Genomic DNA, 16,764 nt, shown 5'->3' with positions numbered 1-16,764 from the left:
GCTGGAGGGCCTTGTCGAAAAGCAGCATTTCAAGCCGCATCTCCCTGTCTCTCCTTGCTCTGGCTGTTAATTTAGCACAGAAGGAGCATTTCTGTGCAACATGGGACTCCCCAAGGCACCTTATGCATAGACTGTGCCCATCAGACGCTGGCAGCACCTCTCGGCAGGACTCACATTTTTTAAATCCTGAAGAGGACATTGTTGGTGAGTCTTTCAGTTGTTAAACGGGTACTTAGCACCTTCTCTGTGCTATTTTCCCCTTCTGATGGCCTGCTGCAGCAGGAGGGCTGATGGCCCTATGCTCCTGGCCTCCGGTGCTTGTTACTAGGACTGGATTGAAGCTGTCCTGCTTGTAGTTTGTTTGTTGTTTTTTTTTTTTTTTTTTTTTGAAAAATAACAACCGGCTAACTTGCAGTAGCCTAAGTACTTGAAAAACTTTAAAGAAAAACAGTTAAAGCCATTGAATACGCTACTTGGCTTTAGCCTAGTTCGGATTCCGTCTGCAGCCGACGGCGGTTAAGAGGAACTGGCGGGGACCGGATCGCGCACGTGGCCGGGAGCGCATGGGGGAGTGGCGCGCACCGGCGCATGCGCGGTCCGGCAGAAACTGCTTGGAAGATCCGATCTGCGGCGCCGGGCGAGCCCGACACCTAATGTGGAGCACCCACGGGGACACTCGAAGAAGAACGATGCTTGCACCCTCGTGGAATGCGCCACCCATGCTAGGTTGCAGTATGTCTGGATGGAATCCATGCCAAAGCGCACTGCAAGAATGGGATAGTCCATTCACTCTCTTGTTGATGGCAATGAAGAGTTGAAGGCTACGTCTACACGTGCACCCAACTTCGAAATAGCTTATTTCGATGTTGCGACATCGAAATAGGCTATTTCGATGAATAACGTCTACACGTCCTCCAGGGCTGGCAACGTCGATGTTCAACTTCGACGTTGCTCAGCCCAACATCGAAATAGGCACAACGAGGGAACGTCTACACGGCAAAGTAGCACACATCGAAATAAGGGAGCCAGGCACAGCTGCAGACAGGGTCACGGGGCGGACTCAACAGCAAGCCGCTCCCTTAAAGGGCCCCTCCCAGACACACTTTCATTAAACAGTGCAAGATACACAGAGCCAACAACTAGTTGCAGACCCTGTATATGCAGCACGGACCCCCAGCTGCAGCAGCAGCAGCCAGAAGCCCTGGGCTAAGGGCTGCTGCCCACGGTGACCACAGAGCCCCGCACGGGCTGGAGAGAGAGTATCTCTCAACCCCCCAGCTGATGGCCGCCATGGAGGACCCCGCTATTTCGATGTTGCGGGACGCGGATCGTCTACACGTCCCTACTTCGATGTTGAACGTCGAAGTAGGGCGCTATTCCCATCCGCTCATGGGGATAGCGACTTCGACGTCTCGCCGCCTAACGTCGATTTCAACTTCGAAATAGCGCCCAACACGTGTAGACGTGACGGGCGCTATTTCGAAGTTACTGCCGCTACTTCGAAGTAGCGTGCACGTGTAGACGCAGCCGAAGTGATTTGCAGAATGGTTTTGAGAGTTCAGTGTAGAATGCCAGGGTGCACCTGACAGCTTTGGAATGAAGCACACACTCCTTAGGGGTGGTGTGAGATTTTGGGAAGAATGCCAGCAGAAAGATGTCCAGAGTTACATGAAACTGTGACGCCACTCTGGGTAGGAAGGTTTTGTGAAGATACAGCTGGACCTTATCTTTGTAAAAAATGGCATACAGGGGCTCAGACATAAGCACTCTTAGATCAGAGACACTCCTAGCAGACATCATAGCCACCAGGAAAACCGTCTTATAGGAGAAGGAGGAGAGAGGGAAGTTGGCCACAGGTTCAAATGGCAGTGGGGGTTGGCATGAGCTTAGAACTAAGTTAAGGTCCCACTGAGGAAATGGTTGCTGTGTATTAGGGTCGAACTTGTCCAAACCCTTAAGAAACCAGCTCACAATTAGGTTAGCAAGCAATAATTTACCCTCCGTGCCCAGGTGACAGGAAGAGATGTCTGCCAGGTGTACCTTCACGGATAATGTGGTGATACTCTGTTGTTTCAGGGGCAGTATGCAGGGCAGGATCATGGCAATGGAAGTCTGCAGTGGAGACAAATCCTGCTATAAAGACCAAAACATTTCCAGTTTGTCAGGTAAGTGGCACAGGTGGAAGCATTTTGCTTCCGAAGAGGACCTCTCATACTGCTCTGAACTTTGGAGCTCCCTAGGGTCCAACTGTGGAGTTTCCAGGCCATGAGATGGAGGGAGTCCAGGTAGGGGTACTGGAGCTTGGTGGGATCACCAGCAAGAAGGTCTCGGCATAGCAGGAGGCATAGTGATTTGCTCAATGAGAGATTCAACAGCACACTGAACCCAGTGCACTGGTGGGGCCACACTGGCATGACCAAGATTAATGATGCCCTGTCCTGGTGGAACTTGAGGAGGACTCTGTGGATGAGAGGGAAGGCGTACAGTGTGTGGGTTGACCAAAAGAGGTGAAAAGTGTCTGCAGAGGGGCTGGGGTTTAGGAAGGAGCAGAACCTTTGGCACCTTCTTTTGTCCTGTGCTGTGAACAGGTCCAAGTGGGGAAACCTCCAAACTTGGAAAACTGACAGGTTGATGCCCAGCTTGAGGGACTGATATGTAGCTAAGGAACGAGAAGCTGAAGGGGTCTCCTAAACTCATTCTGCACTCCCGGGAGTTACAACCCTTGAAACCGTATTGAATTGGCAATGCAAAATTCCCAGGACCCTAGGGCTTTCCAGCACCGGGGAGAGGAGCGAGAACAAGCCTATTTATAGAACAAGAAGTCTTGTGGCACCTTACAGACTAACAGATATTTTGGAGCATAAGCTTTCGTGAGCAAAGACCCACGAAAGCTTATGCTCCAAAATATCTGTTAGTCTACAAGGTGCCACAAAACTTCTTGTTGTTCTCGAAGCTACAGACTAACACGGCTACTTCTCTGAAACCTATTTATGCGTACAGAACACTGCCGATGTATTGTCTGAGAGCACTGCCACGCCGACTCACTGAATGTGTGCCTTGAAAGCTTGCCACGCCTGTTGAACTGCCCCGAGCACATTGTTCACATGTGCACATTGATATGCAGGGACACTTCTGCCTGTTACTGCAGGCCTCAGGTCCTGATCTTGCCCAGCTGTGCCCCCAGCTTAGGACTGAGGTGTCAGTGACATGGCAAAGGAAACTTCCACACAGACCCCTTGTGTTTGTAGCGATTAGCATGGAGACTGGGGAGCTGCTGACAGGTTGAACAAGAGCATCCTGAATTGGTAATGCTGGTCTCCAGCCACAAAGCAGAGAAACCTTCAGTGGACCAAAACAAAAAGCAGTCAAGTAGCACTTTAAAGACTAGCAAAATGACTAGCGTTCAGCATAGTTCAGAGTCTCAAAAATAACCCAGACATCATAATCAAACCAGCTGACAAAGGGGGTGCTGTTGTCATCCTGAATAGGTCAGACTATGAACAGGAGGCAGCCAGACAACTCTCCAACACCACATTTTACAGACCTCTCTCCGCTGATCCCACTTTGAAATTCCAAAGGAACTTACAACAACTACTGAAGGAACTCCCTGCTGCTACTCGGGACCTCATTAACTCAGACACACCATCTGAGCCACAGCCTGGATTATTCTATTTACTTCCCAAAATCCACAAACCTGGAAACTCTGGACGCCATATAATTTCAGGTATTGGCACCCTTACCACAGGACTATCCAGTTACGTAGACTCCTTCCTCAAACCCTATGCCACCAACGCTCCCAGCTATATCCGAGATACCACCGACTTCCTGAGGAAATTACAAAACATTGGAAAAGTTCCTGATAACGCCATCCTTGCCACAATGGATGTAGAAGCTCTGTACACTAATATTGCACATAAAGACGGATTACAAGCAATCAGGAATACCATCCCTGATGCCACCAGAGCCAATCTGGTGTCTGACCTCTGTAACTTTGTTCTCACACACAATCATTTCCGTTTTGGGGACAATTTATACCTCCAGATTAGTGGAACTGCTATGGGCACCCGCATAGCCCCACAATATGCTAATATATTTATGGCTGACCTGGAACAACGATTCCTCAGCTCTTGTCCCCTATTACCACTCCTCTACTTAAGATACATTGATGACATCTTTATGATTTGGACCCATGGTACAGAGGCTCTAGAAGAATTCCACAGAGACTTTAACAATCTACACCCCACCATCAACTTATGCCTCGATTACAACATGCAAGAGATACATTTCCTGGACACTACAGTACTAATCAAGGATGGCCTGATCAGTACCACACTGTACCGAAAACCTACTGATCGCTATAACTTATCTACACCCTTCTAGTTTCCATCCTGCACAAGTGACTAGATCCATTGTTTACAGTCGAGCTCTTTGGTACAATCGCATTTGCTCTGATCCAACTGACAGAGACCAAAAACTACAAGAACTTTACCAAATATTCATAAACCTGAATTACCCACCAGGAGAAGTAAAAAAACAAATCAACAGGGCCAGACGAATACCCAGAGACCAGCTACTCCAAGATCGGCCCCAAAAAGCCAAGAACAGAACACCACTGGTCATCACCTACCGCCCCCAACTCAGACCACTGCAACGAATTATTAAAGACCTACAATCTAGTCTTAATCAGGATGCTACACTCCAGAAGGCTCTGGGTGACAGGCCTGTTCTCTCCTACAGACAACCTCCTAACCTTATGAGGATCCTCATTAACCGCCACAGTCTATACCCCAGGAATACCAGTTCTGGAAACTTTCCCTGCAACAAAGCCCGCTGCCAGCTTTGTCCACATATCTTCCCTGGAAATACCATCATTGGACCTAACCAGGTTACTCACAGAATCACGGGCACTTTCTCATGCTCCTCTACTAACATCACATATGCTATCACGTGCCAACAATGCCCAGATGCTTTGTATATTGGACAGACTTCTAACTCCCTTAGACAAAGGGTCAATGGGCACAAAACAGACATCAAAACACTCCAGATCCACAAACCAGTTAGTCAACATTTTAATGGAATGGGGCATTCTGTCAATGACCTAAAGGTATGTGTGTTACTGAAAAGGAATTATCGCACCATTTTGGAAAGGGAAACAACCGAGCTGGCTTTTATATTCAAATTCGGCACATTAACACATGGTTTAAATCGTGATGGGAACTTTCTGAGTCACTATAGGGGCTCGTCTGCATACTTGGCTCAGTCTAATTCTTGACCTTCCCCCCCAACCCCTGCACTCTCTGATTTGCTCACCTTGATTATCTGTTTCTGATTTGTCCTCCTTGCTTACTGTTTTTGGTTCCCTGTGCCTTAAATATTGAGTCTGTTCTGGTCTGGCTATGGTCTGAAGAAGTGGGTCTGTCCCACGAAAGCTCACCTAATAAACCATTTTGCTAGTCTGTAAAGTGCTACTTGACTGCTTTTTGTTTTGATAGTGTATAGACTAGCACGGCTTCCTCTCTGTTGTTATTCTTCAGTGGACCAGGACAACAGAAATGTGGAACTGTGTGTCTTTCATGTTGAAAGTGGTGTACCAGTTCCCCTGGACCCAGGGAAGAAATGATGGAGGCCAGGAAGACTATCCAGAATCTCAAAAGTCCCCAGAATAGGCTGCAACCCTCCCTGTGGCCGTGGGGATGAGTAAGTAACGGGAGGGTTGCAGCCCCTGAACTCCTGAGGAACCTCCTCTATTGTCGCAGAGTGAGGAGTGACTGCACTTCTTGTAGAAGCAGCTACTAGTGAGAAGAGTCCCTGAAGAGGGAAGGGAGATGGGAGAGTAGGAGACAACAGAACTGGATGGAAGATCCCAATTCTATCTTGTTCAAGACCCAGAAAACTGAAGTAATCTGCACCCAGGCACGGTAGAAGCGTGGTAAGTACAGGTATAGGTAAGGGTCTTGGAAAGATCTGCTGGTGCTCCACCCTTGGGCACACCTTCAAAAATTGAGCTTTGTACCCAGGGACTGCTTAGAGAAGCCCTGAAAGTGGTTGAAGAATGAATGAGACTGGTGTCTCCTGGGCAGCCACCATACGAGCAAGTCGCAGGCTGGGATTTAAAGGGCTTTCTCTGGCATGCAGGAGTGTGAACCTCCAGAGATACAAGCTTGGCTCTAGAGTACTTTGTAAGGGGCAGTCCGTATTTTCTGCAGAAGCCCCACACACTCGTAGGACAGGCCCTGTATTGGATTCAGCTTTTGGGTATCCCCCACAGATGTCCAGAAAGCAGAGCTACATTGCTAGTCCACTGGCCATAGTAGGGACAGTGGAGTCCACTGAATCAAGAGCCACTTGCAGGGAGTGCCTGAAGACCACCTTACCCTCCTCCAGCAGCGCTGCAAACTCCTGCCAGTACTCAGATGGAGCAGCTCCCGGAACTGCATCAGAGGGTGCCACGTGCTAAAAGCACAGTGACTGAATACCGCCTGCTGGTTCGCCACTCCACCGGAGACTCCTTTTGGAACAGCTCTTGGAGCCCAAAAGCTCTAAATTCCTGGCCTCCCCTGACTTTGGAGTGGGCCCCGAAGCTCCTTATGTTTGGCCTCAACCACAGGGGTCCTAGGCTGAGGGTGCTCGTAACCCTTTTGTGGGACAAAATGCTTTCCTCCGCACCCTTTTGGTTGCTGGAGCTACAGAGGCTGCAGTGCTCCGAATGGCTCTGAGAAGGGGTAGAGCTACCTTGGAAAGCCACTCAGGTGTGAGGATATCGACCACGGGGTCTGCCTATTCAAACACCTCACCACCCTGCAGATACACATTTTGCGTCACTCTCCTCAAGCAGTCCTGGTGACCCCCTGGGTGTCCATCGCTGGCAAGGAGGTGGTGGAAATGCTGACCACCGCCTCATCTGCTTACAAGGGTGACGAGAGCCATGGTACTGGATCCTCTTCCCTTTCAGCTCTCAAGAGGCCACTGCAGGGTGGACCACTAACTCCAGCTCTGCACACAGAGTCAGAGCTGCTTGAGGCATAGGTTGGGCTCCAGTGGTAACCAACACTGGCCCAATGTCCCTGTCTGATACTGAGCCCCCCAAGCTGCCAGGGTATGGATACCATGGCCCTGACACTGCAGACAGGGGAAGATGGGGGCCATGAGGCACTCAGGCCACCAAGGCTGCTCTAAAGCCTTGCCCTTGAACCTGATGGTAGGCTCAATGGGCCCAAAAGGGCCACTGGATGCACCCTTGCTACTGTAGTGACCTGGAGACCATCCCGCATGCATCCTGCAAACTCCAGTGCAGGGAACACAACCTGTGTTTGCGCCAAAGATTAGGTGTGACAAATAATCAGATGCCAAACACAATGTGCCGAACCCACCAGTGCTGGGGATCGGTACCCGCAGCCATCGGGGTCAGCACTGCATCATAAGCAACTTTCCCTCGTGATAGACTGGAGGAGATGCCACCAACGGTGGTGCAGAGGCCACAGGAGGTGGAACTGCTGTTGCCAGTGCCTCTGCCAGAACTTGTGCTATCGCCTGGGCTGCAGCTACAACCCTTGGCTGGTGAGGAGGGGACTACGCTGTCAATGCCAGGAGGTGGTGGGTGGCCTCAAAGGTGTCAGGTGTGGAGGGAAGATCCATCTTTCTCCAAATCCTCTCTGGTGGGCAATCCAACAGCACCAGACTCAACGAGCCCATCTGTGGGGCTGGAGTTGATGTTACCAGAATGTGGGCCCCAGGTTGGGGAGGTTTAAATGTGGCACACATGACAGAGCCCTTGTGCGAAGCCCTGGTTGAGGACCGACTCCAGTCTCCCTTTTATTCTTATGTGGCACTGGGAAATGGAATTAGTGCTGCACACTTGAAACTGCTTGGCAGGTGGGGAGCACTGGTGGTGCCCTCTTGAGGTCTCCTTTGGCACCGGGGGGTCCTGCACTGAGGCCAATGCGCTGCTCACCACCGTTGCCAGTGCTGGCTCTGCACGCTGAGGCCGGAGTGCTGCCTCCATAAGAAGGTGCTTAAGACAAGTCTCCTTTTCAGTCCTGGGCCGGAAGTTCCTGCACATTGGGCACTTGTCTGTTTGACGGCCCCCTCCCAGGCACTTGAAGCAAGAGGCATGTGGATCATCCTGAGGCATAGCCTTCCCGCAGCCTTCAAAGGACTTAAACCCCCTGCGACTGCGACATGTGGGCCCCAGCTCTGGGGAATGAGATATGTATGTGGGGAGCCTGCTGCCCCAAGTCAGAAGTTAACTAATGAACAACAACTGACCAGAGACTGCTAGGCTAGGGACTGCAAAGCAAGAGTGAGTAGCTCCACCAGCTCTCCCTGGTAGTAAGAAAGGACTGGGCAGAGGGTGGGATGGCACTGGTGTACAGGCATCAGCAGAATGCCAGCACCACTCCATGGCCAACCCTCGGGAGAACTTTCCCATGACTGTGGACATGCACACCTCGGAATGGACATGAGCAAGCACTTGAACAAACACAAGTGCAGGGGAACAACTTGATCACTCTGCAGGTGAGAGACTCTTTTGAGCCACACGGAGGTCTTCTTCAGGCTAAAATGGACCCACAACAAACTTGCTGCCTGATATGTTTGCTCTGAGTGCTGCTCAGCCTGGCTGCAGGCTCTCCAGTGAGTCCAACCTATAAAGAATTTGAGCAGAGAGCTTTTACATTGCCAGGGAAGACTACAGCTCCATAGAGAGGTCTGCAGGGATACTGCTACTGTGACTGCTCTTGTCTAATACTGTGTAATTATTAAATAAGTTCTTCACACGCCAGGCCAGCCTTGATGGAAACCAGAAGATGAGGAGGATGACTAAGGATGCAACGTGAATGACACACTGCTCTTAGGTGCTCTTCCCTCGCCCACATGAACCACCACTAGGGGCATGGACAGTGACCTGTTCTCAGCACTAGGACAAGCAGCCCTTTTAAAAATGGCCCCAAACTGTGGGCATGACCCCTAGTGGGACACAAAGAAATGTCTGGGGGAGGAGGGTGGAGGGCTGGGGCCAATCCCCATGTGGGATGGGGACAGAGCACGGTGTTTCCAGGCCACCCCACACCAGCTGCACACCCTGCCTCGCTTCTTCCCCATCCTCATTTAGTCCCCAGTACATCTCCACCCTCAGTCCACCTCCACCCCTTGCTTTCCCCCTGACCAGCTCCAGCTCTATCCCCATCTCCTGTCCCAGGCCCTTCAGCCAAAGTTCCTCTGATGAGGAAACCCTGGCTGTGCAGTAGGGAAGGGGCACAAACATCCCATTATTGGTTGGGGAGACATGACTGAAAACATTTGACCACCCCTCCCTTACAGACACGTCCCTGCATCACACCACTACTCAGCGCCATCTTCATGTGACAATAGGAACACCTTGCTCAAAGATCCTACCCAGGGACACATACTAAAGTGCCAAGTGGGAAGGTTCCAATCGATAAAGAACCCTCTTCCAAAACGTTCTCAAACAAACGCGGTGGGCAGACTTGAACATCTTAGAGACCTTGAAAATCCACCTGGAAGTAGGAAGGAGAAAAAAACCTGGAAGAAGCCCTTAGTCCTTGGGTAGGGGAAAATTTCAGAACTAAACAGATGAGGAAAATTGAAGCTCCTTTTCCCGTGCCAGCCAGTTCTAAGCCATTAGGATCCACACCCTCTACTGTTTCCAGGAAAGCTTCCCTCTTTTTACAAGGCCTTGGTTAGTCCCCCCGCAGAGCATCCCAGCATCCTCATGGATCCTGCTCTGACGCCACATGGCCAGATTTCACAGACCAGACTCCACAGAGGGCCCCACAAACTCCTCTGCTGGGTCCCTTTGATACAATCTATGAGGGAGATGGGGGGCCTGACCCTGCTTGGACTCTACAGTCATCCAGCTACCAGGGCAGTAATCCACAAGCCCAGAGCACAAACTTGTGAGAAGGCTCAAGTGAGGCATTTTGCAGCAGGGGCCAAATTCACTGAGATCAAAAGGTTCTATTCTGCAGTGACTTCAGCAGGTTTATCTCCCTGCCTATCCAGTGAGCTACCAAGCCACTGTGAGCACCTCACTTTGGCACTGGCACGTCCCACAGTGCTGGTATTGGTTCGTAGACCACAACCCTGTCTCCCTGCTCCCTCACAGCTCCTGGAGTCTAGGTCTCAATGGCCGCAGCTTCCTTAATTCCCCTTAGCTTGCCTCCCCCGAAACTCTGCACTGATCAAACCCTCTTCCTCAAACAGCAGCTCAAAGGGAGCTGAGAGAAGAAACTGTCACTCCCTTGGCCTTTCAGAGCCGGGACAGGGTTTGTGCCAAGTGTTGCGATCCTGTGCTCCAGATGGTTTCCGTGTCTGGCTGGTTACTTTCCCAACAAGAAATGCAAAGTCAGCAGCATTTAGGTACTATTGTGATACATACGTTACAAATGCTGCCGGTGAGTGGGGAGACTTCCCAGCAGGACATTCCTGCTCCTCTTGCTGTTGGCACACGGGATCTAACCTTGTGGAGCTTGTAAATCCAAGCAGTACTCAGCCAGGTCCGTACATAAAGGCACGACAATCCTGTCTTCCTTCTCTAGTCAGCTCCCCAGGCCTGGAGTGCTGCCAGATACCTCGCTTCCTGAGCCTTGAATCACATTCAATTTCAGTTGCAAACTCTACAGTCACAAGACTTACTTTTTCTTCTCTACCAAGCACAAGCTCATTTAAATAGAAGACCTTCATCTGCCTCTGCTCAAATGCTTAGACACCCAGCCCCCCCTCCCCCTGAAACCACATTAACCTCAAAAGGAGGAAAAGAAACTGAGCAACACTAGAGCAGAACATAAAGAAAAGTCACTAAGTACCTTTGCGTCTGGGAGGAAATTCTAGTCATTTGAGTCTGATCATCATCTGCCTGCCTGAAGCCACCGAGGAGTTAAGAAATAAACTGCACAAGAGCAGCAGTGAAAGGCGAAGCAGGTGGGGAGCCTGGTGAACTTTCTACAGGGGGTTCAGCATTTCCTGGCTTTCTGTTCCCTCTTGAAGCTTTCACCTCCCAGCTAAACACACAATGGCTGGCCAGGCCAATGCCACCAGAGCTGTGCAGCACACGCCAGCTGGAATTACAGGCAAGCTGTATAAAGTATGCAACAGATGGCAAGACCAGGAGTATATGCAAGCACCGCTTTAAATGTCCCCGTGGTAACTATTTAAAACTATTAACTTTTGCTTGTTTTGTAAGCAAAGTGAGACCATCTCTGATTCAGCCAGCCTGACAGAGGGAGCAGTGCACTGACAACACCGAGCAGACAGGAACAAAGGGGTCAGGGCAAGCACCTGCTCATTATCTGATTGGAGTCCCAGGATCAATGCTATACCCACTGTAACGTTCCTCAGCCTTGGCACAGTAACCTAGAGGACGTGTTCTTCATTAGCTCCCTCCAGCCCGGATGGCTCAGCGCTGTTCTGCCAGATGGGCTTGGGCCAAGGCAGAAACTCCACTCCTCAGATTTCCAGCTCACTGGATAAGGCACAGAACTGTCTCCAGCTCAGAGCCTGCCCCAACAAAGTTAACGCTTCCCTTGCCATCTCATCAGCCACTGTGCTGCTGTGCACTGGGGAAAACCGGCTCCCCTGCTCCTTGGCCAGACTAGAAAGGTTATGCACAAGCAAGCGCCTCCCCACCACCCACCATGAAATACAGCACGGAGAGGGCTCATCAACGGAGCTCTAAACATCAGTGAGCAGGACACGTGTCCCGGGTATCCTGATTTCTAATCCAGGCTCTGATACTGACTCCTGTGACCATGGACAAGTTGCTCCAAGCTGCGTGTCACAACTTTCTCCCTTGTGATGTGGCAATATGATACCTGCCTCAGGGGGTGGGGCGGCGCGCAGAGAATTAAGAGAGCTAAATGCTGCTTTCACGGTGGAAGGGGCAGGAGGGGGGCTGTGGTGACAAGGCTTCCTGGGAATGTCACCTGCCTCCCAGGAGGATGGCAAGATAGCACCTTAGAAAGGCAAGGCAGGGTGAGTGGGAGATACCCAGCACCTGTCACAAGGGACAAAGACCCTCTCACTCAGCCTCACCCAGGGCATGACAGCTCCTGGGGAGCTCTAAGGAGGAAGGCTGTGAGCACTGCAGCCCACCCCAGATGGCTGCCGCTGAGCTGCTGCACAGCCCGACTTTTCCAAATGCTCCTAAATACGACTAACCAATGAGATCTGGTGCGCCGGGCTCCTGGCTCTTGAGCATAAGCACCAGAAAGAGGCCGCTTGAAGAGACAACTACAAATGGGAATTTACCTCAGAGAAATCATCAGCAAGACTTCTACTGGAACCAGACATTCCCATGCCTTAATCATTTTCGTTGCCCTCCGCTGCCCCCGCTCCAGTGCATCCACATCCTTTCTGTACTGGGGGGCCCAGAACTGGACATAATACTCCAGATGTGGCCTCACCAGTGCCAAATGGAGGGAAATAATAACTTCCCTAGATCTACTGGAAATGCTTCTTCTAATGCACCCCAATATGCCATTAGCCTTCTTGGTTATAAGGGCGCACTGTTGACTCACAGCCAGCCACTCATCATCTGTAATCCCCAGGTTATTTTCTGCTGCACTGCTACATAGCCAGTCAGTCTCCAGCCTGCAACAATGCTTCGGATTCTTCTGTTCCAGCTGCAGGACTCTGCACTTCTCCTTATTGAACTTCGTCAGATTTCTTTAGTTCTAATCCTCCTATTTGTCTAGGTCACTCTGGATCCTCCCTCTACCCTCCAATGTATCTACCTCTCCCCCTAGCTAAGTGTCATCTGCGAATTTGCTGAGGGTGCAATCCATCCCCTCATCCAGCTCATTAATCAAGATGGTGAACAATACTGGCCCTAGAACCAATCCTTGGGGCACTGCACTTGAAACTGACTGTCAACCAGATGTAGAGCCATTGACCGCTACCCTTTGGGCCCGTCTATCAAGCCAGCTTTCTATCCATCTTACAGTCCATGTATCCAATCCATACTTCCTTGACTTATGGGCAAGAATATTGTGGGAGACTGGAGCAAAAGCTTTGCTGAAGTCAAGGTACATCACATACCTTGACTTCCTCCATGTTCACAGAGTCAGTTACCTCATCACAGAAGCTGATCAGATTGGTCAGACACAACTTGCCCTTGATGACTCCATGCTGACTACTGTTGATCACTTTCCCCTCTTCCAAGTGCTCCAAAATGGATTCCTTGAGGATCCCCTCCATGATTTTTCAGGAACTGAGGTAAGGCTGACTCATCTATAGTTCCCTTGATTGTCTTTCATTCCTTTTTTAAAGATGGGCACTACATTTGCCTTTTTCCAGTCATCCAGGATCTCCCCCGGACACCACAAGTTTTCAAAGCTAAAGGCAGCTGCCAATTCCCTCAGTACATTAAATGTGTTAAATCCAGACCCATGGATCTGTGTACCTCTAGTTTTTCTAAGTAGCTCTTAGCCTGTTCTTTCCCCACTGAGAGCTTCCCACCTTCTTCCCATACTGCACTGCTTAGTGCTGTAGTTTGGGAACTAACCTTATCCGTGAAGACTGAGGCAAGAAAAGCAACGAGTTCTTCAGCTTCTCCTGCAACATCGGTCATCTGTCACTAGGTTACCTCCCTCATCCAGTAATGGCCCCACACACTCTCTGATCACCCTCTTATTGCTAACATACCTGTAGAAACTCTTCCTGTTACCCTTCACATTTCTTGCCAGCTGCAGTTCCAATAGTCCTTTCGCTTTCCTGATTACCTCCTGGCATGGTCCAGCAACACATTTATATTCTTCCTTAGTCATCTGTCTAGGTTTCCACTTCTTATACACGTGCTTTTTGAGTTTGAGCAGACCAAGGATTTCCCTTGTAAGCCAAGCTGGTTGCCTACTATGTTTGCTTTTCTTACTGAACATAAGGATGATTTGTTCCTGTGCCTTCAGTAAGACTTCTTTAAAATACTGCCTGCTCTCCTGAACTCCTTTCCCCTTCATATCCTTTTCCCAGGGGACCCTGACCATCAGTCCTCTCAGGGAGTCAAAGTTTGCTCTTCTGAAATCAAGGTTCTGCTCAGTGCTTCCCCTTCTTCAGGATGAAACTGCAGCATTGGGGCCGCACTCATGAGGGGGAAGAGGAAATGGGAAGGAAAACCTTGTGACAATAGAATCTGAGCTGAACTTTCCTGGGGAAATGCTACCAGCCAAGGAAATATCCTTCCAACTGCTAGGAATGAGGCTGTTCCTCTCACTGTCCACAGATCATGTCCAGAAGCACTCGCTCTTGGTTCTGTGGGAGCCCTTCATTGTGACTGAGTTCAATGGGAGAGCGAAAGCCTATCACAGCTACTTACTAGCTGAGGTGGACAAATGCATCCCAATAACGAAGTACCGTTCCCCTGGACAGGTATCATTTTTGGATGCCCCTCCATTTACCCCAGCCCAACGCACAGATGGGTCTGAAAGAGCACCCAGCTACCCAGGGGCTGACCAGATGAGCAGTTCCCGCTTCTGCAGTAGAATCTGCACCGAAATCTTCCACCACCCTCAAAGGCCCTAAGTTCACTGCAAGGAACAGAAGCCTCCAGACAAGGACTAGGATTTCAGCCATTTTCATGTACCAGAGAAATGCTGTGAACCTGGCTGGAGCTCAGCTCTCACAGAAGAATGGTAAGATGGGTAACTGTATAAGACAGTTTAAGAAAAGAAGAGAAATGGCAAGGCTAGATGAGGAAGAAATAGGGAATGTGTACAGGAAAGACCAGGCATGTGGGCACAGAGAAAGACCTACATAAGAGAGCTGAAGGGATAGCCACAAGATTCCGGAAGAAGAGATGCTCAATAAAAAGTGGATTACGCAGGAGGCACTGAAGTTGTTCCAAGAGAAAAGAGCACTGAAGATCAGAAGGGATGTTTCTGAGAGGGTGGAACAGCAACATAGGGTGAAATGCAATCGGTAAGAAAGGCAGTCAGAACAGATAAGGCAAATTGGTTAGAGAAGCAGCGTGAAGACATAGAGAGGTATAACAGAGAGTGTAAGACCAGGGAGGTGTACAGAATGATTAGGAATATTAACAGAAGTGGCAGCCGAAGCAGATGGCTATCAATGATGAGGTGCTCATGAACAAGGAGAAGGTTGTGCAGCGATGGACGAGATATTGCACCGATCTGTACAAAGCACAGTTGGACCCGAGTGTCTCCGAGAGACTGATAGAAGAACTGAAAGAGGTATCTCTCCCCCGAGCATCGACAGCGAGACCGATATTTTGAAGGAGGAAGTAGAAAGAGCAGTGAAATGACTAAACAACAACAAGAGCCCTGGAAATGATAAGATCATGGGAGAGATGATCAAGCACAGCAGAAAAAGTATGATTCAGGAAATACATCAACTACGTCATATAAGCTGTGTATACACGTGCACGCTACTTCGAAGTAGCGGCACTAACTTCGAAATAGCGCCCGTCGCGGCTACACGCGTCGGGCGCTATTTCGAAGTTAACTTCGATGTTAGGCGGCGAGACGTCGAAGTCGCTAACCTCATGAGGGGATCGGAATAGCACCCTACTTCGACGTTCAACGTCGAAGTAGGGACCGTGTAGACGATCTGCGTCCCGCAACGTCGAAATTGCCGGGTCCTCCATGGCAGCCATCAGCTGGGGGGTTGAGAGATGCTCTCTCTCCAGCCCCTGCGGGGCTCTATGGTCACTGTGGGCAGCAGCCCTTAGCCCAGGGCTTCTGGCTGCTGCTGCGGCAGCTGGGGATCCATGCTGCAGGCACGGGGTCTGCAACCAGTTGTCGGCTCTGTGTATCTTGTGTTGTTTAGTGCAACTGTGTCTGGAAGGGGCCCTTTAAGGGAGCGGCTTGCTGTTGAGTCCGCCCTGTGACCTTGTCTGCAGCTGTGCCTGGCACCCTTATTTCGATGTGTGCTACTTTGGCGTGTAGACGTTCCCTCGCAGCGCCTATTTCGATGTGGTGCCGCGCAACATTGAAGTTGAACATCGACGTTGCCAGCCCTGGAGGACGGGTAGACGTTATTCATCGAAATAGCCTATTTCGATGTTGCTACGTCGAAATAAGCTATTTCGATGTTGGCTTCACGTGTAGATGTAGATGTGTGGAAAGAGAGGAAAGTACCTGAGGAATGGACAAGGTCTGTGCTAGTGACAATACACAAAAAATGAAGCGTGTCGGAGGACAAGAACTACAGAACAGTTGCTCTAACGAGTCATCTAGGCAAGGTGCTGATGATGATACTGAAGGAGAGACTAAGATCGCAGATAGAAGAACATCTAGAGGATGAGCAAGCGATTCACATAAGATAGAAACACTGTACAGTAGCTACTGGCACTAAGATTGATAGCAGAGAAAGTGCAATGAAAGAACAATAACATCTACAACTGCGTTGTCAATTTTCAGATGGCATTTGACTTTGGTGAGACCGAACTGAAAATGGTTAGCCAGTTAAGCACTTTCATTTAACTGGTCACCCATTTTAATTTCCCTACTGTATTGGCAGCTGTCCCAGGATGGCTGGTTTGGCTGGAAGGCACTAACAAGCCTGCATGATTAAAAGAGCCAAGGTAGTTCTGAGGGCTCTCTTGGGAGCAGAGAACTGCTGAGGCATCTCACTCAGTGTCACCATCTGGTCCTTTGCTCCTCAGGATGAACTGGGACTTACAAACCTGCTTTCAGAGTCTCTCCAGCCCTAACTCTATTGTTACTGCTAATACAGTGATTGCCAATAATCTGCTGTCCAAGAGAAAAAAGAAAACTCATCTGTGTCTTCCACTGA

The 16,764-nt window shown here is 50.0% G+C and overlaps 1 protein-coding gene across 8 annotated transcripts in view; it reads right to left on the bottom strand.

Annotated features, from left to right (window-relative positions):
* The window catches only part of SCMH1 (Scm polycomb group protein homolog 1), a 148,695-nt gene that overhangs the window by 55,513 nt on the left and 76,418 nt on the right, over positions 1 to 16,764 (bottom strand). The gene's annotated exons all lie outside the window — the stretch shown is intronic.

Source organism: Carettochelys insculpta, chromosome 24 (assembly GCF_033958435.1).
Source record: "Carettochelys insculpta isolate YL-2023 chromosome 24, ASM3395843v1, whole genome shotgun sequence".
In the NCBI taxonomy this organism is placed as follows: domain Eukaryota; kingdom Metazoa; phylum Chordata; order Testudines; family Carettochelyidae; genus Carettochelys; species Carettochelys insculpta.
Note: the sequence above shows the minus strand (reverse complement) of the source record. Positions and strands in the feature narration are given on the sequence as shown.